Here is a 9,681-nt window from a genome sequence, read left to right as displayed (position 1 = left end):
TTTGTCATGTAAAAGCTCCTGGTAGGGAAAGGAGCCTTCTACTTGTTCAGTCATAGCTTTTCAGGAGCTACTGAGGTTGTAGAGCAGGGCCAAGGAGAAGGGGAAGAGGAGCCATCCCCATAATCCACCCTATGACTAAAGATGATCCATTGCATTCTAAGGAGTGATGGTGCGGTTGCCTCTTCCCTCTGTGATAATAAACACATTAATGCCATATTACAATTGTAATTCTAGGGGAATGTTTGGCTGAGATGCCTAATTGTATGGATTTTGTTAAACACGACTGTCTGGTATTACTTGTGTAATAGTGTGAGTAGGTCCTTGGAACCATTCACCTGCCTAACAATTCTCCACACCCTAACACAGAGAATAATATTAAATAGCAAGCATGCCCCACTGGTCCCTTCCAAACTTAGATATTCTGTGATTCTGTAAGAAACTCTAAGACCCAAAACTCAAATTTGGCAACCCAACTAAATTAAATGTAGTTGTACTGCTTTACATCACAAGTTATGCCCTGCATATTCTGACTTAAACAAAATTAAAATCTTTACTAGTGTGTTTGAATAAATCCTCTCCTTCAGTGTCATCCCTTGTTAATAATGGTTTGGATTATAAAATCTACAATTTTGCAAAAAAAGTGACCACAAAAGATCCCAAAACCCTATAGAAGAGTACGAAATATTCTTTGGTTATATTTGCTTGTTTTGCCCAATGCTAAGTTTATAGTTTAAGGCACCAAACAAATATGTAACCAGAATATGATCCTAATGGCTTTGTAGGGGATGAAGAACCATGTAAATTTTGAATTATGCATCTCAACAATTAAGTGCTTCCAGTACAATTGAAAACGAACTATTTTTATTAAAATTAGATCAGCTGATAACTGAGAATAATCACTCTATAAAAAATGGGAAAAGTCCCAGAGTTAATGAATTACATCACTTCAGAAGAAATGTCAAGACCTGGAGAAACTGACAAGGTAAATCCAGCTCCATTGGCCTACACAACTGACTGCAAAATGTATGACTATCCTCATCTTTTCTATTACAAATATATCATCTATTATATATATATATCAGCTACGAAGTGCTGATGCAGTTATGAGATATACCTGTAACAGGTAATAGGAAAAATAGCTGCATCAATTAGTATATGCTATGGGTATTAAACATTTGGTCTAAAATCTCTTCCAAATCTTTTTGCCCAGCAACTTGTCTTGGGTATTTAGCTGTGCTGGCTTTGTTCTTGCTTTTCAATGTATGTGGATAAATCGTTGTGGGGATTCTGTTTGTTGAATATATTTTAATTAAGGGCTTATGCTTACCTACTTTGTAAGAAAATGATTTTTGGTTAAATCCTTTACTCACACCAGATTAAACCATCTATGATCTACAGTCAGTAATAGCAGGGTTTCACACTTTGGTCAGAAAGAACAAGTCAGCTCATACTAAAGCCAGTCTGGAAACTTCATTCTCTACCATGACCCCACAGTAGTGTGTTTTCTGGATATGGAGGACAGAAATTTTGTTAGAAACACAACCCAGGCCATACAAAGCAACAAAAAGGCCTTAATTCATTTTAGGGATGCTAAGACCACAGTCTGAACAAATATGACTTTGATTTTTTAAAATTTAAACAGCAAATTTAGCAGCTGCTGTATCTTATTTTCAGAGAGTATATAGACATTGTGAATTTTCCTAATGCAATACAGTGGTTTCTAATACATTATGCAAAATCATGTTTACTTCACTTCCTGAACTCAAATGGCATGCTGAATTTTTGGCTTCAATTCATTGAACTCCTATTTCTACTTAGGAAGATTTATCTTTTCATATGGAGTCTTAATCAAGACAAATTCTACCACAGCAGTTGCCACACAATTTTCGCCATGTGCTATGTATTTAGTTCACCCAGAGCCTACTTCAAAGAACTATAATTTGAGCATTACATCATTTCTGTCATTCTGGAATTATCTGAGGCCTGTTTTATTTTCCATTTCTTTTTCACCCACCCCCACTAACTTATTAATACGTAGGAGAGTGCATGTGTCTGTTTTATGCTCTGATTACCATCTTGCTTGCACTGCTGGTTTTGCATAGACAGTAAATTCTAAGAAGATGGGCTTAGCAAAATGTGAAATAGCAGAATGACAGTGCAGGAGATGTTTGGATAGATTCATAAGAAATAGTCAGATTTATTGGCTCCCCAGTATTTCTTATTTTGAATTTATTTAAATCCATGACTCATATATCACGTATGAAATAGTGACAAGCAGCTTATGAATCAGCCTGTCTGCTATCAACAAACTGTTATGAGCTCATTATCAAGCTGATTTGGGGGCACACCAAACAGATTCCAGCTGGATTGCACAGAGTGAATTAAATGCTGTCCAAAGGTTCTGTTGAAATGTTATTCAAGGAGCTGTCTGCCCTCTTTGATTCATTGTTGAATATTGGGCAGAGCTTTTGTGTTGTTTATTGTTTGTACATTAGTCCCTGAAACAGAAATCTCTGGGAAAAAAAAAAAAAAAAGTTGGAATTCTATTTCTGGCTCAAGTGTTCACTATATGGAGGATATTTACACCCTGTGAAAAAGCTGTGCTACCCTGCCCACACAGATGCAAGTGTCTGGGACAGAGCTACTGCAATCTATCTATTAAGGACTGCAATACAGCACTAAGGTGCTTCTGATGGCCCAACATATTCCAGTATTTACAGTCTATCTGCATTCCTGTCTTTCTCAAACACCCATGGCTGTCTCTGATGGGATTCAAGAGCAGAAGAGATCAAACACTTACAATTACACAAAACACATTTTAGCATAACAGGATCTCAGAAGGAGGATTCAATGGATTTGAGTACATGACAATGGCAGTCCTTCACAAGGGCTGCAGGGCATGGTTGATAAGGTATAGAGCAACTGAAAATGGAGCTGTGGGCAGCTGCTTTTTCATGATCTGTAACAAATGAAGTCAGCACTATTGTATGAATGGCAATTTCAATCCAGTGAACATTCTAGAAGGGCATGTTTTGAGACTTTTTTTAACATCAAATGCCTCAAGAATTTCTCGGCATTAATATGTGGTGTAAGTTATCATGTGGGTGCTGCCCAAGGGTAGCTGTGCTTAGTCTAATTGAGGTTATACTTTCTGTGTCACAATTCAAAGCAGTATCAGGCTTGGAAAAGGTACAGCTTATCTCTGGGCATGCCAGGGAACATTATCAGTGCAGGTGCTTTGAGACACACTTAGCACAGTCCAACTACCTCTGATGGGGCACATGACTTGGCAAGACACAGGAAGCCAGATTTTCAAAAATATCAAAGTACCTATGGTACCAAATGGGACTTTCTAAAGTTTTCTTAAACTGTCAAAGGCATTAAAAGTATTTAGGCACTTGTCAAGCTCCCAGTAAGAGACAACCTGTGTCTTAGGTCTTAGTCTGCTTGTACCTTTGAAAGTCAAGCCCTTCTTTTTGTCTCAGCTAATCCTTTCACATGGGAACAGAATATCTAAATATCACAAACACATACAGTCAGAATTAATTAATGTTTATAACAGGCATTTTAAAGATTAAGTAGTCTCTGGTAACAGACATAATGTTGCTGTTCCTAGTCTTCAACTAATTGGACTGATATCTGACCTCAGGCAATGATGGTTAACTGCAATGTTTCTTCTTGTTATATGCACCTGTAACACACTAATTTTATAAAATTCCTACTGAATTTTGAAAAACCTCTTTTCAAGGCTATAGTTATGACGAAAGGGTTTAAATGTCTTGAGCTGTACCATGTGGTATGAAAGTTCCATCAAAGAAGGTGACTGAAACACAAACACTGCCATTGTAGGAGACTTGTTCCTTGTTCCTGTTGTACTCAAATTTTTTTTTTTTTTGCTAATCTGTTGTGTCCCTTCAAATGTATTCTCTTTCCTGTCTCTATGAACCTGCCAACATTAGAGATCTTTGGGAGCTTTCTGTAGTTCTGACAAAAGGGAGCAAGAGCTCAACCCATAATAAAAAAGCGCAACTAACACCTTTACATTTTGGAAGTGTGTTCTGAAATGAATGCTTACCTCTTAATTTATACAATTTCAAACACAAATCCAGTGTTTTCCTCCCTGTCCACTGCTCTGCTTCCCCAGTTCTGGCAGGATGGAAGGCACATCTGCAATTTCTCTTCTTGCAGACCTCCTTCAAGTGACAGACCAGCACATTTCCCTGGAATCCCACTACCCATCTAGCTTTTTTTGGGTAAGTAGAAAAAACACCCTTTGAATTTTGGGGACAGCCTGTATCGTAGTTGGAAGAAGGGAATAAAGAACATATCTGGGAGACAGTTTAAATTATTCTGTATAAAGAAAAGAAACAGGAACAAAAGCATTGATCCATTCAACATCTCTCAATTTTGAGCAGGCAAATTTAATTCCTTTTTGAGACTATGGTGAACTTCAGACTTCATCTGCCTCATAAATACTAAAATTCTAGCCCTCAGAGCAACCAAATGATGGGTTGAGCTGTCCTCTGACTTTCTTCCTCAGCATATCTTTTTCCTGATCCTTATACTGACTTGTTGCACAGCAGACATTTTGATCATCTAGCCCTGAAAACCTCTGTGATGGAGCATTAAGTGGTAATCAGCTGCCTGAAGGTTTCAGCATCAGGTAAAAAGGGAGAACGCCTGACATCTTTGCTACTTTGTTGTTCTAGTTTTTAGTTCTGCTATCTGCTCCCCATCCAAATACACTCCTTGAATTTATGTCCCTTCATCTCACTGAAAATCCTCAGATCTTGGATTCCTCAGGTTCTGCTTCTATTATCCCCAAGGGGTAGGGTACAGTACATTTTGTAGGCTCAGGCAATGGCTATCATATCAGAGCTAAATGTGCTCCATCAAAAGATAATGGTCTGTGATGGGGAAGAGAAAAGAACAACAACTGAAGAACTGCCTCAGGGTAATTTCCAGGAAATGCATTGAAAACAAACAAACCAACAAACAAACAAACAACAAAGAATTCCTTCTTAAAAAGCTGAAAGTATTGAAATAGTGGTATGAAGGAATTGAGGGTGAGGAACTTATTCCCTAATAAACTAAATGTGAAGCAAAAGCATTTAATTAATCAAAATTTCTACATCTTGAAAAGGAAAATTCTGATAGAAGTGAAATAAATTGTGCTTATGTGAAGGTATAGGCTCTTTCTTTTATATACTACCTAAATTACCAGCAGCTAGACTGGCACCTTTCCCAGATCAAAGGCTGCTAATAGCATACTCTATTCCTTTAACCAATGTGTTTTTTTTTTTTTTTTATTTTTAAATTATCCACTGTGCACTGATGTGCAAAAGAAAAACATCAATTCCTAATAAAAAAAGGCCTGATATTATCTAATGAGTGGAAGCTAGAGGTCATCTTGAGAATGTTATATTTAATAGAAGTCTTAAAGTACTGAACTAAATAAATATCCTTCATTGTGGTAACCTCATGACCATATATATTTTTAATTGCTGGAATAAATGATTTCTGCTTAGCTGGTTTAAAAAGATATGTTAAGACTTTTCTAGGTTTATTACTTAGTGCAAGTGCTGATGTGCAAACTGCAAGACTCTGAAGCGCATGCATAATCAATAATGCATCTAGCTGCTCTCTGACTGAGTTCAATTGTAGTATCTATTAGATCTAGCCTTCCAATACCTTGCCTTGAAACAATTATTCAGGCATACCAGGGCAGGCTGTGCTACATTAACTTCTTTCTGGTAGTAAGGAAGGAAATACTGCTGGCAGTGTAAAAATACTGTGCAGTACTTTGTCCTCTTTAATGAAGTGACCCACCAAATTATTGTTATTCACTGGTAACAATATTTCTATACTCTTCTTAGAGTTTGTACAACATCTACATTAGCCAAATTATTTAAAATATTTATTGTGCCTCCTATAATTTTTTTTAAGAGGCATGTGCAAAATAGAGAATATTCTGTACCCAGAAACTCACTACATGGTTTGTGTGGCTTGGACATTTCTTCTTTGTTTTCAGGACTTTATTCTATTTGTATTTACACTTAAGAGGATGATCAAACTAATGTTTGTTGGCATTCCAGAGATATATTGAAGAGACAGGGCAGCTTTTTGAAGTCAATAGAAAAATTCCTTCCCTTTGGGTCTAGCATTAAGCACAAAGAAGATTCACAAAGCAGTTGTTAACTTTTGGCAACTGTATAACAAATGTGGACCTTCGGGCTGCTATTCACCTTTCACGGGTGGAAAAATATTCTGAAAATGATGAAGGGAAGTAAATGGGTATGGTAAATCACAACAATAAATACTGCAGTAATTCAAGAATTATGAGACTATCTGCATATTCCCAGAGATTTACAAACATAGCTAAGGGCAGAATAAGGCTAATGACTTTTTAAAATGTTGCACTACTGTATCTTCTTCTCAGTCAATGAACAGTCAATTGACAATCACTCTGGACTGGTTTCTTTTATTTAAGGACTTTCAATGACCTCCCATTCACACCAATCACTCACTAGTTATCCAGTCTGAAAAGTCAATATAGTTCTCAAAAGATGACAGATCCACATTCTGCTCTTTCTCCATTAGAGAAAAGTCATTTCGCGTACTGGGAGTATCCTGCACTATCACATCTGCAGTAGGCAAACTGAAGGCTGAAAGTCAATTTGCCAAATACCTTGCATCTAGGTCAGTGTGACTCCTGACAGGTCACAGTGCTCATAGTCATAGTGCTGTTTGTAATAGAAAAAACCTGTATGTTGATTCTTTCATTCTATTCCTATCTTTAGGATGGAGTCTGCAAAACCTAATTTCAGGCTGGGTTAATTCTTAATCTAGCAATGAGTAGAGGCATAAAACAGTACTGAAACATGCATAAATTATCCTACAATAAACTGTAATTATCTGGGCATAGCTATTAAGATAATGATGCATAAAATAACTACTGTAAATTACACAGTGATATACAAGACTTTTAGGTGGTAAGCCTCTGACTGCGATACACTGAATTTAGGCAAAATGTTACTATTCTACAGCAGTGTATTTCAAATCTACTTAAAATCTGGTTTTTTTTATTTTTTTCTCCAGTGTATTTTTATAATGACTTTTTCCTAATCGAACCAAATTTACAATAAAAATTCATATCTGCTCTAAGAAATTGTTTCTGATTCTAGTGTCTGCATTTTTTTAATTGTTTCTTCAGCACTCCCTCCAAAGAATGCTTCTCAGCCCTTCTACAGTGGTCTTAGAATAATATGCAATGATTTTTCTCTGTCTTTTCTTACTTCTGCTCTTGGAGTACACACAAGCACAGATTCACATAAATTCTCTATGCCAATAGCTCAGATATCCATTTCTCCACCAGTATGAGTACTGGTAAGTTTTCATGGTCAGCTATTGCCTTAAGACTGCACATGTTTCAATCACCTCCTTTCCCTGACCATGCTTTCCCTCATTTCTGACCATCCCCAAGCACTTTTCAGCCTTCTGGGGATTTTTGAAATTACTATGATTCTCATAAGCAAATCATATTTCAGTTTTGCTACTTTCTTCTGGGGAACATCAAAAAACCTTCATATTTTTATTCCACAGTTCTATTTTCATCATTCAAACTCTTCTTGATCTCAGAAACAACTGATCGGTGTTCTTGACGAATGCAGTATTTTCATTTCTGTGGATATTTGACAAGTTGTTCTGCAGTTCATTTTATCATCATAGCAAACACTCTTCTGCTGTTTGCCTGTGCTCCCAGTAATTTTTACTATAGTTTCACTTTTAAGACCTGTAGGACCTGGTTCTCACTTATGCATTCTCTTCCATTCAATATGAAGCAATTGATTTGTCTTTTTTGATCTGCTTGTATCCTTGCTGTCATTCTTGTTAGATTTTCATAGTAAAAATAAGATTACAGTTTCTTCAGTTCTGGGTCAAACAAAACACATTAGACTCATGTCTTCTGGAGATGTAATCAATATATTAAAATATATCTATATATATATAGATGTATTTGAATGGACATTATCAGACATTTTTCTCTTCTTCATGGAAAAAAAGCAGCATTTCATTTACATGTCACAGAGCTCCAGGAATTTTGCAAGTTAAATATTTACTGCCTTTTATTGGCTAATGGAAATTATTATCACAATATCTGCCAGATAATATTAGTAGTAATTCTTAAGAGAAACTGTTAAAAAGAGCAAGTATTAATCCCCTAACTGTGCTCTAAGAAGGTTTGAAAATCTATTCTACGTACAACTAAAATCACCTTCTCTTCTATTTGACTCTAAAAACAGGTAACCAGGTAGAAAAATATATATTTTTAAAATGAAACTATTTTTCTTGCTTCTTTATGGCTAAAATTTAATAGAAGTTTGCTACTGAAATTTTAAAAAAAATCAACAAGAGAAAAAGCTCAACAGGAAAGCAAAACTACTGTCCCCTACATTATGTCAATATTTGCTTTGTTTTGTTTTTTGGGTTGAACCAGTCAAAGGAAGTTCTACTGGTTCTAAAGAACCAGTAGAACTCTTTCCACTTCTAAAAAAAGTAGACATAAATCTCTTGATGTAAATATATGTATACCCATTTTCAAGTTTGGTTTTGTTTTTTTTTTTTTTGACTCCATTAAAAATGACAAAAACCTATGAGGTACTACAAGCTGTGAGTGGCATGAATAATTGCCTCCCATCACCTGGATTAGGCAGCTCTGTTTCTTAAGCCCAAATACTCAGAAATGTTCTTCCAATTATAGACTGTAATGAGCCCAATCATCATGTGGGAAGTCAAACAGCATTTTCCAGTGGCTTGGTGTTGTAATAGGTGCTTCAGAATACTTTATGGATTCATTCTATTCTGATGAAAAAGAATCTTGCAGCAACTAAAGTTAATAACCAATTTTGGTGAATATTACTAAATAGGTTCTCAAATAAGTACTAATTTATTACTGGTGTTGATAAAGTGAAACATTCCCAAGTAATACAGCACATGTTGCACATATTTCAATAGAAGCTGCAGGTACCTGCTTCCATGAGTCATATAATGGTGCTCTTTCTTTCCTAACTCATATTTTTGAGATACTGGACTGTGTTTAATTTGACCTGGAAATGATGCAGATTTAGCATTTAATCAAAAAGAATGCTACTTTGTTGTTGTTGGGCTTTGGGGTTTTTTATTACAGGGAGACTTAGAAATTGCGCCTAAGAGCACCTGCTGACTCAGCTAATTGGTACATCTTGCATAGCAGCACTCTGGGATGCACATAGGTGTGCGTGCCATTTTGAGTCCAGGCCCTTGGTAATGTGGTGGCTTTCAAAAATTCCAGTGATTCTATAATTCCTGCAAAAGTGTTAGTCAAGCCCAAATTCTTTTTTTGAGGAGGCGACAAAAAGTTAAATTATTTGAATTGGGACTATATAATATTCTGCTAACAGCATTTCACCAGCTGTACTTTTGCGTGGAACTGAGTTTTTTATTGTGCAAGTTGGGCTAAACAAGCGCAGTAAAAATCAAATATAAAAATAACTTGTAGCCAAGCCTGTTAAAATTAGCTAACCAAATTATATTAATCATCCATCTGTTTGTTACATTATCCTGACAATAATAGTAGTACACCAAATTTACTGGCTATGTTTTATAGAGTTTGCTGTCTATAATTTTAGTTTTTAATTTCCA

Source organism: Serinus canaria, chromosome Z, assembly GCF_022539315.1.
Source record: "Serinus canaria isolate serCan28SL12 chromosome Z, serCan2020, whole genome shotgun sequence".
Lineage (NCBI taxonomy): Eukaryota > Metazoa > Chordata > Aves > Passeriformes > Fringillidae > Serinus > Serinus canaria.
This window is presented reverse-complemented; position numbering follows the sequence as displayed.